The sequence below is a fragment of the Chlorocebus sabaeus genome, chromosome 16, assembly GCF_047675955.1.
Source record: "Chlorocebus sabaeus isolate Y175 chromosome 16, mChlSab1.0.hap1, whole genome shotgun sequence".
Taxonomy (NCBI): Eukaryota; Metazoa; Chordata; class Mammalia; order Primates; family Cercopithecidae; genus Chlorocebus; species Chlorocebus sabaeus.
In genome coordinates this window covers 2,538,935-2,562,688 of record NC_132919.1, presented here as the reverse complement: position 1 = coordinate 2,562,688, position 23,754 = coordinate 2,538,935, and the positions used below count along the sequence as shown (strand labels likewise).

At 43.6% G+C, this 23,754-nt stretch overlaps 1 protein-coding gene across 2 annotated transcripts in view; it reads right to left on the bottom strand.

The window, feature by feature from the left end:
- The window catches only part of PAFAH1B1 (platelet activating factor acetylhydrolase 1b regulatory subunit 1), a 107,235-nt gene that overhangs the window by 67,452 nt on the left and 16,029 nt on the right, over positions 1 to 23,754 (bottom strand). The window lies entirely within an intron of this gene.

Genomic DNA, 23,754 nt, shown 5'->3' with positions numbered 1-23,754 from the left:
CCGCTGGTGGGAGTGTAAACTAGTACAACCACTACGGCAAACAGTGTGGAGATTCCTTCAAGAACTAAAAGGAGAACTACCATTTGATCCAGCAGTCCCACTTTTGGGTATCTACCCAGAGGAAAAGAAGTCATTATTCTAAAAAGATAACTTGCACACACGTGTTTACAGCAGCACAATTCACAACTGCAAAATCGTGCAACCAATTCAAATGCCCATCAATTAGTGAATTGGTGTGTGTACATGTATATACACACACGTATGTTTTTTATATAAATGTGTGTGTATGTTTTATGTATGTGTGAGTATATATACACACATATATACATGTATATACACACACGCACACACACCAAACTCTATCAATCCATCCATAGTGGAATACTATGCAGCCATAAAAATGAATGAATGAACAGCATTTGCAGTGATCTGGATGAGACTGGAGACTACTATTCTAATTGAAGTAACTCAGGAATGGAAAGCCAAATGTCATATGTTCTCACTGACGTGGGAGCTAAGCTATGAGGATGCAAAGGTGTAAGAATGATACAATCGACTTTGGGGGCTTGAGGGGAAGAGTGCAAGAGGGGCGAGGGATAAGACTACAAATATGGTCCAGTATATACTGGTCGCATGACAGGTGCACCAAAATCTCACAAATCACCACTGAAGAACTTACTCATGTAACCAAACAATACCTGTTCCCCAATAACTTATGGAAAAATAAAACAAACAAACAAAAAAATCAGAAGAAGGACTCAGTAGAAGAAAGACCTAAGGGAAGAGGAAGGGGAAAGAATGGGATCCAGGTGTAGAATAGAAGCCTTACACATAAAGATGGGTGACTTCTTACATGGTGTTGGAAAGAAAGGAGAAAAAGATGTAAATATGTTTTTACGTCTCTGGAAAACAGCAAGGTCATTTACTGAAGAGCGGGAATAAGGAAGAGACATTAAGAGGCTCGATATAGTTACAATGAATAATAAGAGAAAAGAAACTGAACAGTAAGTAGAGAAAAAAACATTTTTTAGATTGGACACCATGAATTTTTAGTGGTGTCAATCTCCAAAGACGTGATTTTTCTTAAGTATGGACAGTCTGAAAGCAGACACTGAAATGGCACACATTTAAAAGAATCTAGGGTTGGGTTGAGGGTTTGCAAGGTATATGCAATGAATGCATGATGAAGAGAGTTGAAATAGCGATTAGAGGGGTCAAGAAAGTAGAGGTCTCTTCGTCCTGACTATAACCTGGAAGGTTACAGTAAGAGCGAACTACATTTAATATTTCCCAGCGTAATGATGAGTACTTCATGTTTTGATTAGAAACGAAGTATTGATGACACACAGTAAAGAGAGATGATAGGTATGATGAGCACTGGATGCAGATTAAGAAAGAAGGTGTTGGCCGGGCGCAGTGGCTCACGCCTGTAATCCCAGCACTCTGGGAGGTCAAGGCGGCTGGATCACGAGATCAGGAGTTCGAGACCAGCCTGGCCAACGTGGTGAAACCATCTCTACTAAAAATACGAAAAATACAAAAAATACAGGTGGCACGCGCCTGTAATCCCAGCTACTTGGGAGGCTGAGGCAGTAGAACTGCTTGAACCCGGGAGTGACAAATGCAGTGAGCCGAGATTACGCCACTTCACTACAGCTCTGGGTGACAGAGCAAGACTTCGCCTCAGGGGGAAAAAAAAAAGAAAGATGATGTTGGTTCAAGTTTATCATCAACTATCTAACCCGAGTAATTAATCTAAATTTTCTACATAGTAGATAACATCTAAGGCACCCTTTAACTCAGATTATTTCATCCTGTGAATTTTCTAACTTTAACCTTTCTAACCTTTAACCTGTATTTGTGCTATCAGAAAGAGCAAGTATGTGATTGAGCTATCATACTTATTTTAAGAATACAATTTTACCTTTCCAGTTGCCTTTTAATGTCTTAACACATAATTGCAAAATACCACATGAAAACAGAAATATTTTTTCTTTTTTGAGACAGAGTCTCACTGTTGCCCAGGCTGGAATGCAGTGGCACGATCTTGGCTCACTGCAACCTCCACCTCCCGGGTTCAAGCGACTGTTTTGCCTCAGCCTCCCGAGTAGCTGGGATTACAGACGCATGCCACCATGCCCAGCTAATTTTTTTTTTTTTTTTTTTTTTTTTGTATTTTTAGTAGAGATGGGGTTTCACCATGTCAGTCAGGCTGGTCTCCAACTCCTGACCTCAAGTGATCCACCTGCCTTGGCCTCCCAAAGTGCTGGGATTACAGGCGTGAACCACCATGCCCAGTTTTTATTAATGTTTTTCTGTTTTTCTTGAGACAGGGTCCTCACTCTGTCACCCAGGCTGGAGGACAGTGGTATGATCGATCATAGTTCATTGCAGCCTCTAACTCCTAGGCTCAAGAGATCCTCCTACCTTAGCCTCCTGAGTAGCTGGGACCACAGATACATGCCACCATGCCTAGCCAATTTTCCCCCCAACCCCCACTAGAGATGGGGTCCTGCTATGTTGCCTAGGCTGGTCTTTAATTCCTGGGCTCAAGGGATTCTCTCACCTCAGCCATCCAAAGTGCTAAGATTACAGGCATGAGCCACCATGCCCAGCCTCTAATAAATGGTCCTTAAATGGAGTGAACATTTTTAAAGAACGAGTTTAGAATTAATATTTTGCAATGAACAATCTACATTAACAAACAGTACAAATAAATCAGGCAATATTTTCATACTACCTGGCACAGAAGTTCTTAACCTTTTTTGAGGTTACTGGATTCATTTGAGGATATAATGAAAGCTAAGATCTTTCCTCTCAAAGAAGCACATATGAAAATAAACAAAATACTGCATATATTTTAAGGGGGTTCACAAATCTTTCCAAAGTCAAAATAATGAATAAGATGATTTAATATTTTTGAAATGTATTTTGGCAGTATCCTAATATTCTCTTTTAAGCAACCTGTATCTATGACAAACATAATTCAAAGAAGAGTCTGACTTTTTCATTTGCATGTCAATATCCAGACTATCTTAGAGATCAAGGTCACTGTTGCTTAAGCACTAGAAACAGAGGCTTTAGTATGCTTTTGGAATGCAGAATTCTTAAGCATTCTCTATTCTAGTACTACATCCATGTACCTGCTATCCAGTGCAGCACCTAAAACAGCAATGTGTTTATTGCTAGGGTAAGTACCCCACCACAAAAAGAGAAAGCGGAGGAGTTAAAAAAAAAAAAAAAGGAAAGGAAACAACAGAGCATTAAAATAATTTTATAAAACAAGATGGTGATCATTTATTAAATTATTCCCATCTTATGTTTCCAAATGTGTTAAACAAAACAAGTTTCACACTTATCAAAACAACCTTTACAAAATAATTATTAATAATCTGTTTTTTGGCTGGGCGCGGTGGCTCACGCCTGCCCAGCACTTTGGGAGGCCGAGACAGGCAGATCACCTACAGTCAGGAGTTCGAGACTAGCCTGGCCAACATAGCGACACCCCGTCTCTACTAAAAATACAAAAAAAATTAGCTGGCCATGGTGGCACATGCCTGTAATCCCAGCTACTCAGGAGGCTGAAGCAGGAGAATCACCTGAACCCAGGAGGCAGAGGTTCCAGTGAGCCAAGATAGCACCCCTGCACTCCACCCTGGGTGACAGAGCAAGACTGTCTCAAAAAAAATCTATTTTTTACACTGGTCCCTGACAACTACAAGTTTATGAAATGGGAAAATACAGAAAATAAAGGATGTGTGTGAGGGAAGACAAAAATTAACAAATTATATGTTAACAGTAGAGGCACAATGACATGAAAATGGAAATCATCAGGTTTATTATTAGATGTAGAAGGGAGAAATAAAGACTTATCTGGTACTTCATCAATTATCAATGGTTCCTAACCTCAAATTGTCACTTGCCAAAGCTTCATTTAAAAGGTCAGCAGAGGCTGGGTGCAGTGGCTCACGCCTGTAACCCCAGCACTTTGGGAGGCCGAGGTGGGCGGATCATGAGGTCAGGAGATCAAGACAATTTCGGCTAACCCGGTGAAACCCTGTCTCTACTAAAAATACAAAAAATTAGCCGGGCGTGGTGGCGGGTGCCTGTAGTCCCAGATACTCGGGAGGCTGAGGCAGGAGAATGGCGTGAACCCAGGAGGTAGAGCTTGCGGTGAGCTGAGATCGCGCCACTGCACTACAGCCTGGGCGACAGAGCCAGATTCCGTCTCAAAGAAAAAGGTCAGCAGAGGCCGGACGCGGTGACTCAAGCCTGTAATCCCAACAGTTTGATGGGCCGAGGCAGGCAGATCACTTGAGTCCAGGAGTTCAAGACCAGCCTGGGCAACAAGGAGAAACCCAGTGGTATGGTTTGGCTGTGTCCCCACACAAATCTCAATGTGAATTATATCTCCCAGAATTCCTCTCCCAGAATTCCCAGGAGAGGTAATTGACTCACTGGGCCTGTCTCTCCCGTGCTATTGTTGCGATAGTAAATCTCACGAGATCTGATGGGTTTATCAGGGGTTTCTATTTTTGCTTCTTCCTCATTTTTCTCTTGCCCCTGACATGTAAGAAGTGCCTAGTGCCTTTCACTTCCTGTCATGATTCTGAGGCCTCCCCAGCCATGTAGAACTGTAAGTCCAATTAAACCTTTTCTTGTTCCCAGTTTCGGGTATGTCTGTTATTAGCAGTATGAAAACGAACTAACACAGTAAATTGGTACCAGTAGAGTGGGGAATTGCTGAAAAGATACCCAGAAATGTGGAAGTGACTTTGGAAGTGGGTAACACGCAGAGTTTGGAACAGTTTGGAGGGCTCAGAAGACAGGAAAACATGGGAAAGTTTAGAACCTCCTAGAGACTTGTTGAATGGCTTTTACAAAAATGCTGATAGTGATATGAACAATAAGGTCCAGGCTGAGGTGGTCTCAGATGGAGATGAGGAACTCGTTAGGAACTGGAGCAAAGGTGACTCTTGTTATGTTTTAGCAAAGAGACTGGCAGCATTTTGCCCCTGCCCTAGAGATCTGTGGAACTTTGAACTTGAGAAAGATGATTTAGGGTATCTGGCAAAAGAAATTTTTAAGCAGTAAAGCATTCAAAAGGTGACCTGGGTGTTTTAAAAGTATTTCATTTGAAAAGGGAAGCAGAGCAGGCAGGTGCAGTGGCTCATGTCTGTAATCCTAGCATTCTGGGACGCCAAGGTGGGCGGATCGTTTGAAGTCAGCAGTTTCTAGACCAGCCTGGCCAACACGGTGAAACACCATCTCTACTAAAAATACAAAAATTAGCCAGGAGTGGTGGCTAATCCCAGCTACTGTGGCTGGGATCTCAGCTACCTGAGGGCTGAGGTAGGAGAATAGCTTCAACCAAGGAGGTGGAGGTTACAGTGAGCAGAGACTGCACTACTGCAGTCCAGCCTGGATAACTCCAGGCAAGACTGCATCCCCCCCGCAACAAAAAAAAAGGGAAGCAGAGCATGAAAGTTCGGAAAATCTGCAGCCTGACTATATGATAGAAAAGAAAACCCCATTTTTTGGTTGGACGCGGTGGCTCATGCCTGTAATCCCAGCACTTTGGGAGGCCGAGGCGGGCGGATCACGAGGTCAGGAGATCGAGACCATCCTGGCTAACACAGTGAAACCCCGTCTCTACTAAAAATACAAAAAAAAAAGAATTAGCCAGGCGCCTGTAGTCCCAGCTACTTGGGAGGCTGAGGCCAGAGAACGGTGTGAACCCAGGAGGCGGAGCTTGCAGTGAGCCGAGATCCCACCACTGCACTCCAGCCTGGGCGACCGGGCAAGACTGTCTCAGAAAAAAAAAAAAAGAAAAGAAAAACCCATTTTCTGGGGAGAAATTCAAGCTGGCTGCAGAAATTTGCATAAGAAGCAAGGGGCTCAATGTTAATTCCCAAGACGATGGAGAAAATGTCTCCGTTCCATGTCAGAGAACTTCCTGGCAGCAGCCCCTCCCAACACAGGCCCGGAGTCCCAGGAGAAAAAAGTGGTTTCATGAGCTGGGCCCAGAGTCCCCATGCTGTGTCCCAGCCGCCCCAGCCGTGGCTTAAAGGGGCCGATGTACAGCTCAAGCTGTGGCTTCAGAGGGTAGAAGCCCCAAACCTTGGCAGCTTTCACACACGGTGTTGAGCATGTGGGCTCACAGAAGTCAAGAACTGAGGTTTGGGAACCTCCAACTCGATTTCAGAAGATATATGGAAACATCTAGATGCCCACGCAAAAGTTTGCTGCATGGGCAGGGCCCTCATGGAGAACCTCTGCTAAGGCAGTGCAGAAGAGAAATGTGGGGTCGGAGCCCTTGATACGAGTCGTTACTGTGAGTCCCAGCTGTGAGAAGAAGGCCACTGCCTTCCAGACCCCAGAATGGTGGATCCACCAACAGCCTGCACTGTCGCCCAGAAAAGCTGCAGACACTCAAGGCCAGCCCGTGAAAACAGACAGGAGGGAGGCTGTTCCCTGCAAAGCCACAGGAGCAGAGCTGCCCAAGACCATGGGAACCCACCTCTTGCATCAGCGTGACCTGGATGTGAGACCTGGAGTCAAAGGAGATCATTTTGGAGCTTTAAAATCTGACTGCCCCGCTGGATTTTGGACTTGCATGGGCCCTGTAATCCCTTTGTTTTAGCCAGTTTCTCCCATTTGGAATAGATGTATTTACTCGATACCTGTACCCCCATTTTATCTAGGAAGTAACTAGCTTGCTTTTCATTTTGCAGACTCACAGGCAGAAGGGACTTGCCTTATCTCAAATGAGACTTTGGACTGTGGACTTTTGGGTTAATGCTGAAATTAGTGAAGACTTTGCAGGACTGTTGGGAAAGCAAGATTGGTTTTGAAATGTAAGGACACGAGATATGGAGGGACCAGGGGTGGAATGATATGGTTTGGCTGTGTCCCCACCCAAATCTTAACTTGCATTGTATCTCCCAGAATTCCCACATGTTGCAGGAGAGACCCAGGGGGAGGTAATTGAATCATGGCGGCTGGTCTTTCCCATGCTATTCTGGTGATGGTAAGTCTCATGAGATCTGATGGATTATCAGGTTTCCGGTTTTGTTTCTTCCTCATTTTTCTCTTGCCACCACAATGTAACAGGTGCCTTTCGCCTCCTGCCACAATTCTGAAGCCTCCCCAGCCATGTGGAACTGTAAGTCCAATTAAACCTCTTTTTGTTCCCAGTTTCGGGTATGTCTTTATTAGCAACGTGAAAACGAACTAATACATACACCCCATTTCTACTAAAAAATACAAAAATTAGCTGGACATAGTGGCACACGCCTATAGTCTAAGATACTCAGAAGGCTGAGGTGGGAGGACCAGAGCCCGGGATGCAGAAGTTGCAGTGAGCTGAGATCATGCTACTGCACTCCAGCCTGGGCAACAGAGGGTGACCTTGTCTCAAAAAAAGAAAAAGAAAAAAAAAATGGATTATCTACACTATGCTTGAAAAGCACATATTATATATTATGACTCCTAATCTTAATCCAAATATTTTCCAGATGCAACAATGAAGCAAGGCAGAAGCTATTCTCAGTCAAGAACCGAATATCTTTTCAGACCAGTTGCTTTCAATAATCTGTCAAGCAACGTCTCCTGATAAGCTGGGTTCCATGACACCTTGTAAGTTACTAGATATTTAGAACAGTAGTTCCACATGGATGGAACTGGAGGCCATTATCCTTAGCAAACTAACGCAGGATCGGAAAGCCAAATAGCGCATGTTCTCACTTATAAGTGGGAGCTAAATGATGAGAACGTGTGGACACATAGAGGGAAACCACACACACTGGGGCCTTCCGGAGGGTGAAGGGTGGTAGGCAGGAGAGAATCAGCAAAAATAACTAATGAGTACTAGGCTTAATCTATGTAACAAACCTGCACATACACCCCTGAGCTTAAAAAGGTAGTTTCAAAATAATAGCATTTTGGCCGGGCACGGTGGCTCAAGCCTGTAATCCCAGCACTTTGGGAGGCCGAGACAGGCGGATCACGAGGTCAGGAGATTGAGACCATCCTGGCTAACACGGTGAAACCCCGTCTCTACTAAAAAATACAAAAAAACTAGCCGGGCGTGGTGGCAGCGCCTGTAGTCCCAGCTACTCAGGAGGCTGAGGCAGGAGAATGGCGAGAACCCGGGAGGTGGAGCTTGCAGTGAGCTGAGATCCGGCCGCTGCACTCCAGCCTGGGCGACAGAGCGAGACTCCGTCTCAAAAAAAAAAAATAATAATAGCATTTTTTCAAATTCATTTATGGGATAGGAGGTATTTTATTAATCTGTGATATGTATTCATATCACAGATATACTCTTGTTTTCAACTATTTTTGCCATTTTATTCAATTATCTTTAGAGTTATTTCAGTTAGAAAAGTAAAAGCTACTTTTTTTTTTTTTTTGAGACGGAGTTTTGCTCTTGTCACCCAGGCTGGAGTGCACTGGCGTGATCTCAGCCCACTGCAACCTCTGCCTCCCAGGTTCAAGTGATTCTCCTGCCTCAGCCTCCTGAGCAGCTAGGATTACAGGCACGCGCCACCACACCCAGCTAATTTTTGTATTTTTAGTGTAGATGGGGTTTCACCATATTGGCCAGGATGGTCTTAATCTCCGGACCTTGTGATCCACCCGTCTCAGCCTCCCAAAGTGCTAGGATTACAGGCATGAGCCACGGCGCCCCGCCACGCTACTTTCTTAGTTATGCTGGTTCTACAAGTTTTTTTAAAAACTAGACAAAAACTTAAAGAGCACAGACAACCAGCATCCAACAGAAAAGAGACATAAAACTGCTTTATTCACTTTTTAAGTCTTAATGTTCCTACCTAATAATCTATTTTTTTAGATAATCAAAAAAGAATCAAACCAAAATTTTGTAAGACACTGAGGTAAGTTACAACAAAGTCACAAAAAGTAAAGAGAATTAGATAGGAATCTGATGTTTATAAACAACCTGTATATTTCCATTCTAAGGTGAATGTTACAGTTCCAAGAATGTTCTGAATACAGCATAAAGCAACAACATTACCTTACTTTAGGCTTAGACAATCAACTCACCAAATGCTTGTGGAATCTCATCTAAAGTTCTAAGCTACAAGGAACAAAGTTTAATCAAAAGAGAATATTACTCACTTCATTTTGAATATACTAAAAATCAGGTAGAATTTATCAAGTAGTATTTATGAAAATATGAGGCTAGGGCATATTACAAAGAGGCCAGGGCCAGAGGATTGCTTCAGTCCAGGAGTTCAAAACCAGCCTGGGCAACACAGCAAGACCACATCTCTACAAAGAATAATAAAAAAATAATAATTAGCCAAGCATGGTGGTGCATGCCTGTGGACCTAGCTACTACACAGGAGAATGAGGCAGGAGAATATCTGGGCCCAGGAATTTGAGGTTACGGTGAGCTACGATCAAGCCACTGTACTGCAGCATGGGTGACAAAGAGAGACTCTGTCATTAAAATGAAGAAGTTGTGTTCACAAAGTCTTCCTAAACCCCAGTTTCCTCATTAAGCCTGAGTTTTCTCAATTGTATAATAGACTTAAATGTGAAATTCACCTTAAAAGATTCAGTGAGGAATAGGCAGGATATTAATGTAAACAAATTCTGTAAACTAAGAAGTACCACATGTTACCTATTACAATTAGTTCTGAACTTTAAGTCAAGACCCCAAGTAATTCAGGAGCATCTCCTGAGGGGGGAGAAAAAAAAAAAAAAAAGAAAGAAAACAGTTAAGGGCCAGGCACAGTGGCTCACACCCGTAATTCCAGTACTTTGGGAGGGTGAGTGAGGTGGGCAGATTGCTTAAGCCCAAGAGTTCAAGACCAGCCTAGGCAATACAGTGAAACCCAGTCTCTACCAAAAACAATTTTTTTTTTTTTTTTTTGAGACAGTCTTGCTCAGTCGCCCAGGCTGGAGAGTGCGGTGGCATGATCTCCGCTCACTGCAAGCTCCACCTTCCGGGTTCACACCATTCTCCTGCCTCAGCCTCCCGAGTAGCTGGGACTACAGGCACCCGCCACTACGCCCGGCTAATTTTTTTTGTATTTTTAGTAGAGACAGGGTTTCACTGTGTTAGCCAGGATGGTCTTGATCTCCTGACCTCGTGATCCGCCCGTCTCGGCCTCCCAAAGTGCTGGCATTACAGGCATGAGCCATCGTGCCTGGCCCAAATTTTTTTTTAATTAGCCAGGCATGGTGGCACATGCTTGTAGTCCCAGCTAGTGAAATACCATCTCTACAAACAAAAATTTTTTTTTTAATTAGCCGGGCGTAACGGCACATACTTACGTCCCAGCTACCCAGAGGCTGAGGTGGGAGGATCACCTCAGCCCAGGAGTTGGAGGCTACAGTGAGCTGCGGTGATTACACCCCTGCACAAAAGCCTGGGAGACACAGTGAGACCCTGTCTCAAAAATATATTTAAAAAAATAACAAAATGACAAAAAACAAAACAAGCAAACAAAAAACCCCAGCTAAAACAATGAACTTGAGACATGCGTTCTTTTAAAAGTCCCTGAAATTGGCTTACTTTGTGACACAGTTTTCATTTAACATCATGAAGAATTATCTCCTGTGGGAGTGTCATATGACTGCTGCTCTGGAATTTTTTTTTTTTTTTTAGACAGAGTCTCACTGCACTGCCCAGGTTAGAGTGCAATGGTACGATCTCGGCTCACTGCAACCTCCACTTCCTGGGTTCAAGTGATTCTCCTGCCTCAGCCTCCCAAGTGAGTGGGCGCCTGTAATCCCAGCTACTCAGGAGGCCCAAGCAGGAGAATCGCTTGAACCCAGGAAGTGGAGGATGCAGTGAGCCGAGATTGCGCCACTGCACTCCAGCCTGGGCAACAAGAGCAAAACTCTGTCTCAAAATAAAATAAATAAATAAATAAATAAAACTCCATCGTTAACACTGTAGTGTAATGCAGTCAAATAATTTCTTTAAAAAAAGTAAATTTTCCTATAAAAATCATTGCATCACGTATCTGAAAAAGACTCCAGTCTATAGCTAAATCCAAGAGATTATACAGAAGTACAAAGTACTCCAGGAGAGTAACTTCATTTCCTTAGATCAATCTTTGTACTTCCTTTCTTACCCAGAGAGGTGAGTTTCTAGAGTTTTAAAATTGTTTTCTGAAAAAATGGTGGCAAAATTTATCAAAATATTAACTTCACGTTCTTGAAGTATCATGTGTTCTGTATGAATAACTGAAGACACGAGAGATTTTAGACTTTTCCCATTCACACTATTACAAATGATAAATGAAAGGTTTTTTTTGTTTGTTTGTTTGTTTGTTTGAGACAGAGTCTTGCTCTGTCGCCCAGGCTGGAAAGCAATGGCGTAATCTCGGCTCATTGCAACCTCTGCCTCCTGGGTTCAAGCGATTCTCCTGCCTCAGCCTCCCGAGTAGCTGAGATTACAGGCGTCTGCCACCACGCCCGGCTAATTTTTTGTATTTTTACTAAAGGCAGGATTTCCCCATGTTGGACAGGCTGGTCTCGAACTCCTGACCTCGTGATCCACCCGCCTTGGCCTCCCAAAGTGCTGGGATTACAGACATAAGCCACCACACCCAGCCTAAATGAAAGTTTTTAATCCAATACTGAGACTTTTTGATGGCGGAATGAGTCTCGCTTTGTCGGCCAGGCTGGAGTGCAGTGGCGCAATCTCTGCTCCCTACAACCTCCACCTCCCAGGTTCAAGCAATTCTCCTGCCTCAGCCTCCCAAGTAGCTAAGATTACAGACACCTACCACCGCGCCTGGCTAAATGTTGCATTTTTAGTAGAGACAGGGGGTTTCACCATGTTGTCTGTGCTGGTCTTAAACTCCTCACCTCAAGTGATCTGCCTGTCTCAGCCTCCCCAAAGTGCTGGGATTACAGGCGTGAGCCACTGCATCCAGCCTCAAACACCAAGACTTGAACATATCTAACTTCTTATTCTGCTTCAGCTTGGAGGCCCATCTATGATTCACTAGCATCTGCTGTCGGCAGGTAACAAAAACAAAAAAAGAGATCAGGTTGGTTTATCAGTATGGTAAAATCATTGAGGAATGGACTGAGCTCAGGTATGGTTCATTGGACTGAGCTCAGGTATGGTTCACTGAAAAAGATGTAAATTTATTTGACAGCTTCACCACTCTTCACTTTTCTATTAGTTACAGCTAACCACTATACTTCACTCATTTTACAAGATTTAAGCTACCCATCCAAAATTTACATATGAAAATATTTTCTATTTTACAATTAGCCTTGAGCCAAAGATTAAGCTACCACTTTTTTCACGGAGAAGCATTCCTACCGACCTCAAATCTCCTAACTCCAGCATTAAAGGCAAGTGCTGCAAATAGGTGGCCCACAGCTTTAAATCTGAAGAAATAAAAAGTAGAAATAGTTTTGGGGTTTTGAAATCAGTCAGACTTAGATTTAAGTAACACAATGTAAGCCACATCTGGATGTCCATTTTTTTCTTATTAAGAGCAACCATGTTTGGCTTTGCCCTTGGCCTTTTTTTTTTTTAGACAGAGTCTTGCTCTGTCGCCCAGGCTGGAGTACAGTGGCGTGATCTCGGCTCATTGCAACCTCTGCCTCCTGGGTTCACACCATTCTCCTGCCTCAGCCTCCCAAGTAGCTGGGACTACAGGCACTCGCCACCACGACCAGCTAATTTTTTTTTTTTGTATTTTTAATAGAGACGCAGTTTCACCGTGTTAGCCAGGATGGTCTCGATCTCCTGACCTCGTGATCCGCCTGCCTCGGTCTCTCAAAGTGTTGGGATTACAGGCGTGAGCCACTGCGCCCGGCCTGCCCTTTGCCTTTCACCAGAAGTCCCAAATATACATTATGAGATGGTTTCTATTATAGTCTTGTGATGGTTAATTTTACATTCCAACTTGGCTAGGCCCAGTATATTTGATCAACCATTAGTTTAGATGTTGCTGTGAAGGTATTTCTTTAGATAGCATTAGCATTTAAGTCAGCAGACTCAGAGTAAAGTCAATTATCTTTATAATGTAGGCGGGCCTTATTCTATCAGTTAAAAGCCTTAATAGAAAAAGACAAGACTGATTTCCCAAGGAAGATATAATTCTGCCAACAGACTGCATTTGGACTTGAGATGCAACATCACCTCTTCTCCAGGTCCCCGACCTGTCGGCCTACCCTACAGATTTTGAACTTGCAAGCCTTCACAACAGACAGACACACACATACACAATCTCACACACACACACACACACCCTACTGGTCTTGTTTTTCTGGAGAACCCTAATATACTGCCATATTCCAGCAGCAGTATTCTTCTCCTATAATATAGAACCTTTATTAATATAAGCTTAGTCTGACAGACTAAGCTTATATTTATCATTCTGGTAAACTCTACCAGAATGAACATTTTTCACTCTTTATACTGCTTGAACTCTACTCCCTGGGTACCCTCCAAGCAAATTAATGCTTTCAAAGATTATCAAATGTAATAAACTGCTCTCCATTCTACAACAAACAAGAAAGATGTGCTGAATAAGGGCTACTTGAAGAATAAAGTAGGTAACTGAGAACTCATCCTATTCTTGTTCCTTCATTGCTTTCTTTCCACTAAGCTTTTCACATTCACTGCCGCTGCAGCTTGTAAGCACCCTCTCATTACTGCCGATCTTTCCTTTCTTTACTTTTCTCTCCTTCTCTCTTCCTTCTCAGTCTGTCTACCTTATCACCTCCTGGATTTCCTTATCACCTCGTGGATTTCCTTATCACCTCCTGGGTGCATCCTTATTGCCACACCAGACTGATCAAACACATTAGGGATAATCTTCATCCCAGATGCGTTCAGTTGTTGATGGGTGCTCAAAGACTACTTCTTCACCATCCCTCAAAAAAGAGAAAGTTTCAGGCTGGGTGCGGTGGCTCACGCCTGTAATCCCAGCATTTTGGGAGGCCGAGGCGGGTGGATCATGAGGTCAGGAGTTCGAGACCAGCCTGGCCAAGATGGTGAAACCATGTCTCTACTAAAAATACAAAAATTAGCCAGGCACAGTGGCAGGACCCCATAATCCCAGCTACTCGGGGGGCTAAGACAGGAGAATCACGTGAACCAGGCGGCAGAGGTTGCAGTGAGCCAATATTGCACCGCTGCACTCCAGCCTGGGCAACAGAATGAGACTCCATCTCAAAAAAAAATAGAAAGTTTCCCACTTTTGTCTTCGAAATGAAGCCATTTTGAACACCTGAAGGTTCTAAAGAAACTGAATTATGACTTTAGATTATGTCATAAATCGCTTTTTCCTTGTACTTTTTATCTCAGCTGTTGTGTATCATACACATGTATAGTCCTTCCAGGACCCCTCAGATACCAAAAAAACAATGCTCGAATCCCTTACATAAAATGGCGTAGTATTTGCATATAACCTACACACATACTGTCATATACTTTAAATCATCTCTAGATTACTCAGAATACCTAAAAAAAAATAAAAGCTATATAAGTAGTTATTATATTGTATTGTTTAGGGAATAATGACAGGAAAACTGCATGTTCAGTACTGACACAACTATCATTTTGTCTGAATAGTTTCAATCTGGAGTTGGTTGAATCCACTATACAAAACCCATAGATATGGAGGGCCAACTGCATATGCCACAAATAGTGGGAGGGAATGTGAGGACAAACATTTACTGTTTTAGTATGATTTTCAAGATTGTGGATCACTTTTTTCTTTTAAATTTACTTTAATGTTGGCCTGCAGTGGTGGCACACTATAAGCTCCGCCCCTTGGGAGGCTGAGGTGGGAGGATTGCTTGAGGCCAGAAGTTTAACACCGGCCTGGGCAATGCAGTAAGACCCATCTCTAAAAAAAGAAAAGAAAAGAAAAGAAAAAATTATAAAATTGAGCCATGCATGGTGGCATGTGCCTATAGTCCCAACTACTCAAAAGGCTAAGGTGGGAGGATCACTTGAGCCCAGGAGTCCAAGGCTTTGGTGAGCTATGATGACACCACTACACTCCAGCCTAGGCTTTTTATAAAAGTCATCTTTAAAAATCCTTCAAGAAGAAAACACAATTGCCTTGTTCATTATATAACTATCTAGTCTTTCTGGGAAGTTGTAATAAAGACACATTCTTTGCATCTATATTAACTTTGTTGCTTTCTATCTTATATTCTCTCCCCTTTGTATCTAGACCAGGGATCAGCAAACTCTGCAAAGACAGTAAGTATTTTAGGTTTTGTGGGCCATTCAGATTCTGTAGCAACTCTTCTGCCACTGTAGTAAGAAAGCAACAATAAACTATGTATTGGCTAGGTAAGTGCCACGGCTCACTAATCCAGAACTTTGGGAAGCTGAGGCAGGAGGATCCCTTGAGCTCAGGAGTTTGAGATCAGCCTGGGCAAAACAGCAAGACCTCGTTTCTACCACAAATTTAACAATTAGCCAGGAATGGTGGCACATCACTGCATTCCAGCCTGGGCGACAGAGTGAGACTATGTCTCAAAAAACAAAACAAAACAAAAAACCCCAACATATAAACAATACATAACATATAAAGAGGCTGTTCATTGCGCTACTGTCCACAGGGAGCTGCCACAGCCGCCCCCGCTTGCTGTCGCCCCAGAATGCCCTCACATCACCCTGGGCCCCCATTTTAGGGCCCCCTTTCTGGGGGTGCCCTCACCTCTGTGCCAGACCCTAGGATATGGCTTCCTGCCCCCTGCCTGGGAGATGTTCGCCCAGCAGCAGGAGCTCCTGCAGAAGCAGAACCCGGCCCGGCGCCATAAGACTCTCCATGGATAGTAATGAGGTCCTGGCCCCTGAGGACATCAGCAAGTGGACCGTGGATGATGTCTGCAGCTTCGTGCAGGGGTCCTGTCTGGCTGTGGAGAGTACACTGAGGTCTTCAGGGAGCAGGGGATCGATGGGGAGACCCTGTCACTGCTGACGGAGGAGCACCTGCTGACCACCATGGGGTTGAAGCTGGAGCCCGCCCTCAAGGCCCAGGCCCAGGTGGCCAGGCGCCTGGGCCGCATCTTCTACATGGCCAGCTTCCCCGTGGTTCTGCTGCTGCAGCCACCAACCCTGCGGGCCCCGGAGCGGGAACTCAGCACAGGAGAGCAGCCTTTGTCCCCCATGACGGCCACTTCCCCCTATGGAGGGGGTCACGCCCCTGCAAGGCGAGCTTCACCCAAGCAAGAAAATGGGACCCTGGCTCTGCTTCCAAGGTCCACCGACCCTTCCCAGCCTCTGTGCTGAGGTGCCCAGGGGTGGCGGGTGGGGCCACACAAACTCCCAGGAGCCACCACTTGATGTGACGGCCCTGCCTCCCACAGCTTGTTTGCTTTCTTTCAGTTTTGGATGCAAAAAACAAAAACAAAAACAAATTTTAAAGGAAAATGTGAAAAAAAAAAAGAAGACATGGTTTTATTCCAACAAAACTTTATGGACACTGAAATTTGAATTTCACCTATTTTTTTTTTAATTATTAGTTTATCAAATGGATTTTATAAAATTATTTTTACAAAATATTTTCTTTTGATTTTTCAACCACTAAAAATTGAAAAAAAAAAAAACAACAAACATTTTTAGGCTTATGGTACAAAATCAGGTGGCAGGCCGGGCATGCTGGCTCACACCATTAATCTCTGCGATTGCGGAGGCCAAGGCAGGAGGATCACTTGAGCCCAGGAGTCTGAGACCAGCCTGGGCAAAAAAGTGAGATCCCCATCTCCACAAAAAATCAAAACTTAGCCAGGCATAGTGGTGTGCATCTTGCGATCCCAGCTACGTAGGAGGCTGAGGCAGGAGGACTGCTTGAGCCCAGGAAGTCAAGGCTGCAGAAAAGCCATGTTCAGGCCACTGGACTCCAGCTTGGGGGACAGAGACCCCTTCTCAAAACAAAAACAGCAGGATTTGACTTGCAAGCTATAGTCTGCAAACCCTCTTATACCTAGAAATTATCGGATACAGCTATTTCTTTTTTGTTTTTTTTTTTTTTTTTTTGAGACGGAGTCTCGCACTGTCGCCCAGGCTGGAGTGCAGTGGCGCAATCTCGGCTCACTGCAAGCTCCGCCTCCCGGGTTCACGCCATTCTCCTGCCTCAGCCTCCCGAGTAGCTGGGACTACAGGCGCCCGCCACTGCGCCCGGCTAATTTTTTCTATTTTTAGAAGAGACGAGGTTTCACCATGGTCTCGATCTCCTGACCTTGTGATCCGCCCGCCTCGGCCTCCCAAAGTGCTGGGATTACAGGCGTGAGCCACCGCGCCCGGCGGATACAGCTATTTCTAATAGTAGTATCTATTTCATAAGATTGTCGGGAAGATAGGGCCGGGCGTGGTGGCTCACCCCTTTAATCCCAGCACTTTGGGAGGCCAAGGCGGGCGGATTACCTGAGGTCGGGAGTTTGAGGCCAGCCTGGCCAACATGGCAAAACCTCGTCTCTACTAAAAAAATACAAAAAATTAGCCAAGCGTGGTGGTGCACGCCTGTAGTCCTAGCTACTCGGCAGGCTGAGGCAGAAGAATCACTTGAACCCAGGAGGCAGAGGTTGCAGTTAAGTCAAGATCGCACTGCTGCACTCCAGCCTGGTAACAGAGCAAGACTCTGTCTCAAAAAAAAAAAAAAAAAGATTGTCAGGAAGATTAAATGAGTTGATTCATGTAAAATACTTAGAACACAGTGCCTGGTACATATTAAATTCTATATGATTTTATCCATATGTATGTCACTCTTAGTTTATCGCCTCCATTTTGTTTAATAACCCTTCATTGTGTTAGCCTCTAACATCAAAATGTTTTGCCTAAATTGGACTGTTATAAACAAGGAAAGATCCTTCATTGTTAAGATAGAAAAAGTATCCAATTATGATTCATCAGTTTTTCCTAGAAACTAATTTTCTAGTTCTTTCTCAAAAATCCAATGTATCCACCTGCAAAAATTAAAAATAAAAATTTTTAATGTACCCACACAAATTAAAATTTTCATGTGCCCCCACACATAAAAAAAATTTTAAGTATTCACCTGCAATTTAACCATAGCAGTACTCCCATTTAACTTAAATCTCCTACCTAAGACCTCAGAGGAGAATATAAAGATTTCTAATTTTCAACTGCACTTAGGAAGAACTTGTCTATAAACGCATCACTATATTATGATCATACACAGCTTACAAGTTCAGGTTTACAGTAGAGGTTGGGCATCCCTAACACAAAAATCCAAAATGGGCCAAGCACGGTGGCTCACGCCTGTAATCCCAGCACTTTGGGTGAGGCAAGTGGATCCCTTGAAGTCAGGAGTTCAAGACCAGCCTGGCCAACATGGTGAAACCCTGTATCTACTAAAAGTACAAAAATTAGCGGAATGTGGTGGCACATGCCTGTGATCACTGCTACTCGGGAGGCTGAGGCATAAGAATCGCTTGAGCCTGAGAGGCAGAGGTTGGCTGCAGTGAGCCAAGATCGTGCCACTGCATCAGCCTAAGTGGCAGAGCAAGACTCTGTCTCAAAAAAAAAGAAAAAAAAGAAAAAAAGAAAAAGAAAAAGAAATGCTCCAAAATCCGAAATTTTTTAGTGCTAACAAGATGCTTCAAGTGGAAAAATTCCACACTTAAACTCAAATGACAGGTCAAAGTTAAAACTCTGTTTCATGCACAAAATTATTTAGGATATTGTATACAATTACCTGCGGCTTTTGTGTATAAAGAACATACGAAATATAGGCCGGGTGTGGTGGCTCAAGCTTGTAATCCCAGCACTTTGGGAGGCCGAGACAGGCGGATCACGAGGTCAGGAGATCGAGATCATCCTGGCTAACATGGTGAAACCCCGTCTCTATTAAAAAATACAAAAAACTAGCCAGGCGAGGTGGTGGGCACCTGTAGTCCCAGCTACTTGGGAGGCTGAGGCAGAAGAATGGCGTGAACCCGGAAGGCAGAGCTTGCAGTGAGCTAAGATCATGCCACTGCACTCCAGCCTGGGCAACAAAGCGAGACTCCGTCTCAAAAAAAAAAAAAGAATATACAAAATACAAATGAATTTTGTGTTTCGACTTGAGTCTCATTCTCAAGATAGCTCATTAGGTATATGTAAATATTCCAAAATCCAAAAACCAAATCTAGAACACTTCTGGTCCCAAGCATTTTAGGTACAGAATACTCAACCTGTACTTCAGTTTACCAAAGCAAGTTAGTCTCTCACTTTGGCCTGACCCACCGTAACAGTAAAATTTGAGTCAAAAACTGTAGATGGGCCAGGCACAGTGGCTCACGCCTGTTCTCCCAAAACTTCGGGAGGGAGTAGCACTTGAGCCCAGGAGTTCCAGGCTGCAGTGAGCTATGATCCCACCACTACACTCTAGTCCGGAAGACAGAGTGAGACCTTGTCTCAAAATACATACACACACACACACACAGAGAAAAGCATCCTAGAATGCAGGTGAAGGCTCTTATCCTCAAAAAGGTATAATGAGGTTGCATTCCACACTCACAAGTCTTCATTACTAAAATGGTGTGTTTTGGGTACATGTCCCTAACTCTTGTATCTGACCATTTTCCATTCACTTTTAATTATTATTATTATTTTTTCACAGAGTTTCACTCTGTGACCAGGCTGGACCTCCTAGGCTCAAGTGATCCTCCTCACCTCCACCTCTCAAGTAGCTGGGAACATAGGCACACGTCCACATGCTGGGCTAATTTTTTCCAATTTTAGTATATGTGCTGCTGAGGCAAGCGCATGGGGTAATTTTTTTCATTTTCTGTTCCTAGGTTGGTCTTGAACTCCTGGGCTCAAGTGATCCTCCCCACCTCAGCCTCCCGAATAGCTGGGAACATAAGCACATGCCCACATGCTGGACTAATTTTTTCATTTTTTTGTTCCTAAACTAGTCTTGAACTCCTGGGCTCAAGTGACCCTCCCGCCTCAGTCTCCCAAAGTGCTAGGACTACAGGCACAAGCCACCGTGCCCGGTTCTGATCACTTTTCAGATTCGGCCTGAAGGCAGCCCATCACCACTCCTGTGAAGCCTTCCCTGACTAGCCCATCTCCCTTGGCAGTGGTAGATCCAGTCTCCTTTAGTCTCACTGCGCCACATAAGTATAATCCTCATAGCTATCATTTACTGGTTGACCTTACATGCCAGGCCCCTTCCTACATTAATTCTTACAATACGGAGCAAGGAAACTAAGTTAGGTCAAGGTCAAACAGCTAGAAAGTAGCAGGGCCAGGATGCACACCAGGTTTGTTTTTTTTTTATCTCCACACCAACTGTTCAAACAGTAGGCATGAAGACATAGAGGAGGCCAAGTAGGTAAGATTCTGTTTTTATCTGTTTATACATTTGGCTTCTGCATAGCTTTTTGGAGAAACTTCTCCACTATTAAGACAAATTTGAAAGATCACTCATTCTAAACTGTGCTACCTCTCACATTATTTGTAATCGTATATTAAGTTGTCACTAGTACCAGACTGACCTGCTTAGCAGCAAACACTAAACTAAATTCAATCTTTGCATCTTTAGCATCAGGCACAGTTTCTAGCATTCAACAAATGTTTGTAAGGAATCAAGCTTTGAAAGTAAGACTTAACAAATTAGGGCTGGACGCGATGGCTCACGACTGTAATCCCAGCACTTTGGGAGACTGAGGCGGGCAGATCACCTGAGGTCAGGAGTTTGAGATCAGCCTGGCCAACATGGTGAAACCCCATCTCTACTAAAAATACAAAAACTTAGCTGGCCGTAGTGGTAGGCACCTGTAATCCCAGCTACTCAGGAGGCTGAGGCAGGAAGAATTGCTTGAACACGGGAGGCGGAGATTGCAGTGATCTGAGATGGCGCCACTGCACTCTCCTGGGCAACAGAGAGGCGCTCCGTCTCAAAAAAAAAAAAAAAAAATTAGCCAGAGAGGTGACTCACGCCTGTAATCCCAGCACTTTGGGAGGCTGAGGTGGGCAGATCACCTGAGGTAAGGAGTTCAAGACCAGCCTGACCAAAATGGTAAAACCATGTCTCTACTAAAAATACAAAAATTAGCTAGGTGTGGTGGCATGCCGGTGTAATCCCAGCTATTCAGGAGGCTGAGGCAGGAGAATTGCTTGAGCCGGTGAGTCGGAGGGTGCAGTGAGTGGAGATCACACCACTGCACTCCAGCCTGGGCAATGAGACTCAGTCTCAAAAAAAAAAAAAAAAAAAGTTTTCCCAAACTGGCACATTTTTTCAATATTCAAAGCTTTATTTTAACAAAATATCAATTATTCAACAACTGTCAAACAGTATTCGCAAAAAAAAAAATCTTTTAAATTGTCACACCAAAATACTATTAGAGTTAAACCATTAAAAACTGCCAATAATCGTTTAACCTAACAGCTATCAATGATATTTAAACACCATTAGCAAGTCTCTCAGTAGCATGAACAGCAGAACTTGAGGGTTTACTTACCCTTCTCACTAGTTTTGACCCCCAAAAACTAAGGAAACAGAGTAACCACCTCCTCTGTGACTTCATAGTACTTCATATACACACAAATTTAACACTTCTCACACTACACTGTAATTGTCTGCCCTGATGCTGCCTCAACCCTTGACACACTGTTCATTGTATCTCGACCAAATTCATGGTAATTAATTAATGCACAGTAAGTATCCAGTGTTTCTAAATAACTACTGTAGGCATCCTAGTAAAAACTAAGATCAAAATTTACTGTGTTCTCAGAGAGGAAAGACGTACTCTCACTCTTCCTTTTTAAAATTCAAAAGAAAAAGTAAACAAGACTCCGTCTCAAAACAAACAAAAACCAAACCTCTCCTTACATTTAATCTATGCTGAAAACTAGCATGAGTCCTGATTCATGGGAATGGTCTTCTGCTGAAGCAACTTCTAGCAGTATGAAACACAGTTGCGTCCTGGCCCCCTTTTCTATATTTCTTATTTTCTTTCTTTTTTTTTTTTTTTTTGTGCCCCGAGACGGAGTCTCACTTTGTCGCCCAGGCTGGAGTGCAGTGGCGCACTGCGTGATCTTGGCTCACTGTAACCTCCGCCTCCCAGGTTCAAGCGATTCTCCCGCCTCAGCCTCCTGAGCAGCTGGGATTACAGGTGCACACAACCACACTGGGCTAATTTTTGTATTTTTAGTGGAGACAGGGTTTCACCATATTGGTCAGTCTGGTCTCAAACTCCTGACCTCATGATCCGCCTGCCTCAGCCTCCCAAAGTGCTGGGATTACAGGCGTGAGCCACCGCGCCTGGTCTTTTTCTATATTTCTTCATGTTTTACCACCTTTGGATATTCTGGAAGAATATTCTCTACCCACCTTCGAATTAGAAGAAAGACAAGGATGAAGAAGATTTGAAATTATTTTCTAACAAGAATTTTAATGTAGTCACTCCCACAAATTCTATTCTGGGTAAAATTAGATTTTCACAGAATAATTTAAATCCTACATATGAATGGTCTGTATTTGATGTATGGAGGTACCTGCCGAGGAGGTTAAAAGGCTGGGGTGAGGGAAACTCATCCACTCATCAGACACTGAAAGACAAATCTATCCACTCTTTCAAGACTGACTCATGTGATGTGATTGGTCTCCCATACTAAGACTACTTAAATACTTGTCATCCATCTACCTTAGAGATGTTGAAGAGGATAATAATTACAATATAACCCTCTTTATGAGAACCCCATGAAAAACTCTAGCCTAAGCTTGTGCTACCCACAGCCCAGGATGGCTTTGAATGTGGTCCAACACAAATTCGTAAGCTTTCTTAAAACACTGACTTTTTTGTGTGTGGCTTTTTTTAAGCTCATCAACTATTGTTAGTGTATTTTATGTGTAGCCCAAGACAATTCTTTTTCTTCCAGTGCGGCCCAGGGAAGCCAAAATATTCGACACTCCTGCTCTAGCCTGATAGTGCCAAGTGGTTAGTTATCTTTCTGAACTATCTAGTTTATTTTTTATCTTGAGGACACTGTAAAAAAATAAACTACCAAGTTTTTCTCTCCTGCTGGCTCCTACAAAGCTTGGAGTCAAATCTGTGCTCTGCCTGTAGCAAGAAAATTATAACAAACCTTTTTTGCCCATATCCTGACTGGACTTTACCTTTTGTTTTTGTTTCTTCTTTCTCCTCACTTTTAATCTGAGGCATTTTGTAGTTTTATGCATCCTCATAAATTGCTTTAAATAAGGAGTTACAAATCAAATACAGAGACCAACTTGCCAGGTGAAAGTCTGAGTCGGCTAGAAATGGAACACCAGTGATAGAGCCGCGTTTTCGAAGTTCAATTAAGACCAAAATTACTGTCCAGCCACAGTGGCTCAAGTCAGTAATCTGACCACTTTGGGAGGCTGAGGCGGGCAAAAAATTTGAGGCCAGGAGTTCAAGACCAGATGGCCAACATGGCGAAACCCTGTTTCTACTAAAAATATAAAAATTAGGAGGGCATGGTAGCACACGCCCACAATCCCAGCAACTGGGGAGGCTAAGGCACAAGAATTGCTTGAACCCAAGAGGCAGAGGCTACAGTGATTCAAGATCGTACCACTGCACTCTAGCATGAGCGACAGAGCAAGACTCTGTCTTAAAAAAGATATATATTAAAATATTCTTCATTTCAGCCCCAGGCACAGTGGCTCACACCTGTAATCTCAGCACTTTGGAAGGCTGAGGCAGGCAGATCACGAGGTCAGGAGTTCGAGACCAGCCTGACCAACATGGTGAAACCCCGTCTCTACTAAAAATACAAAAATTAGCTGGGTCTGG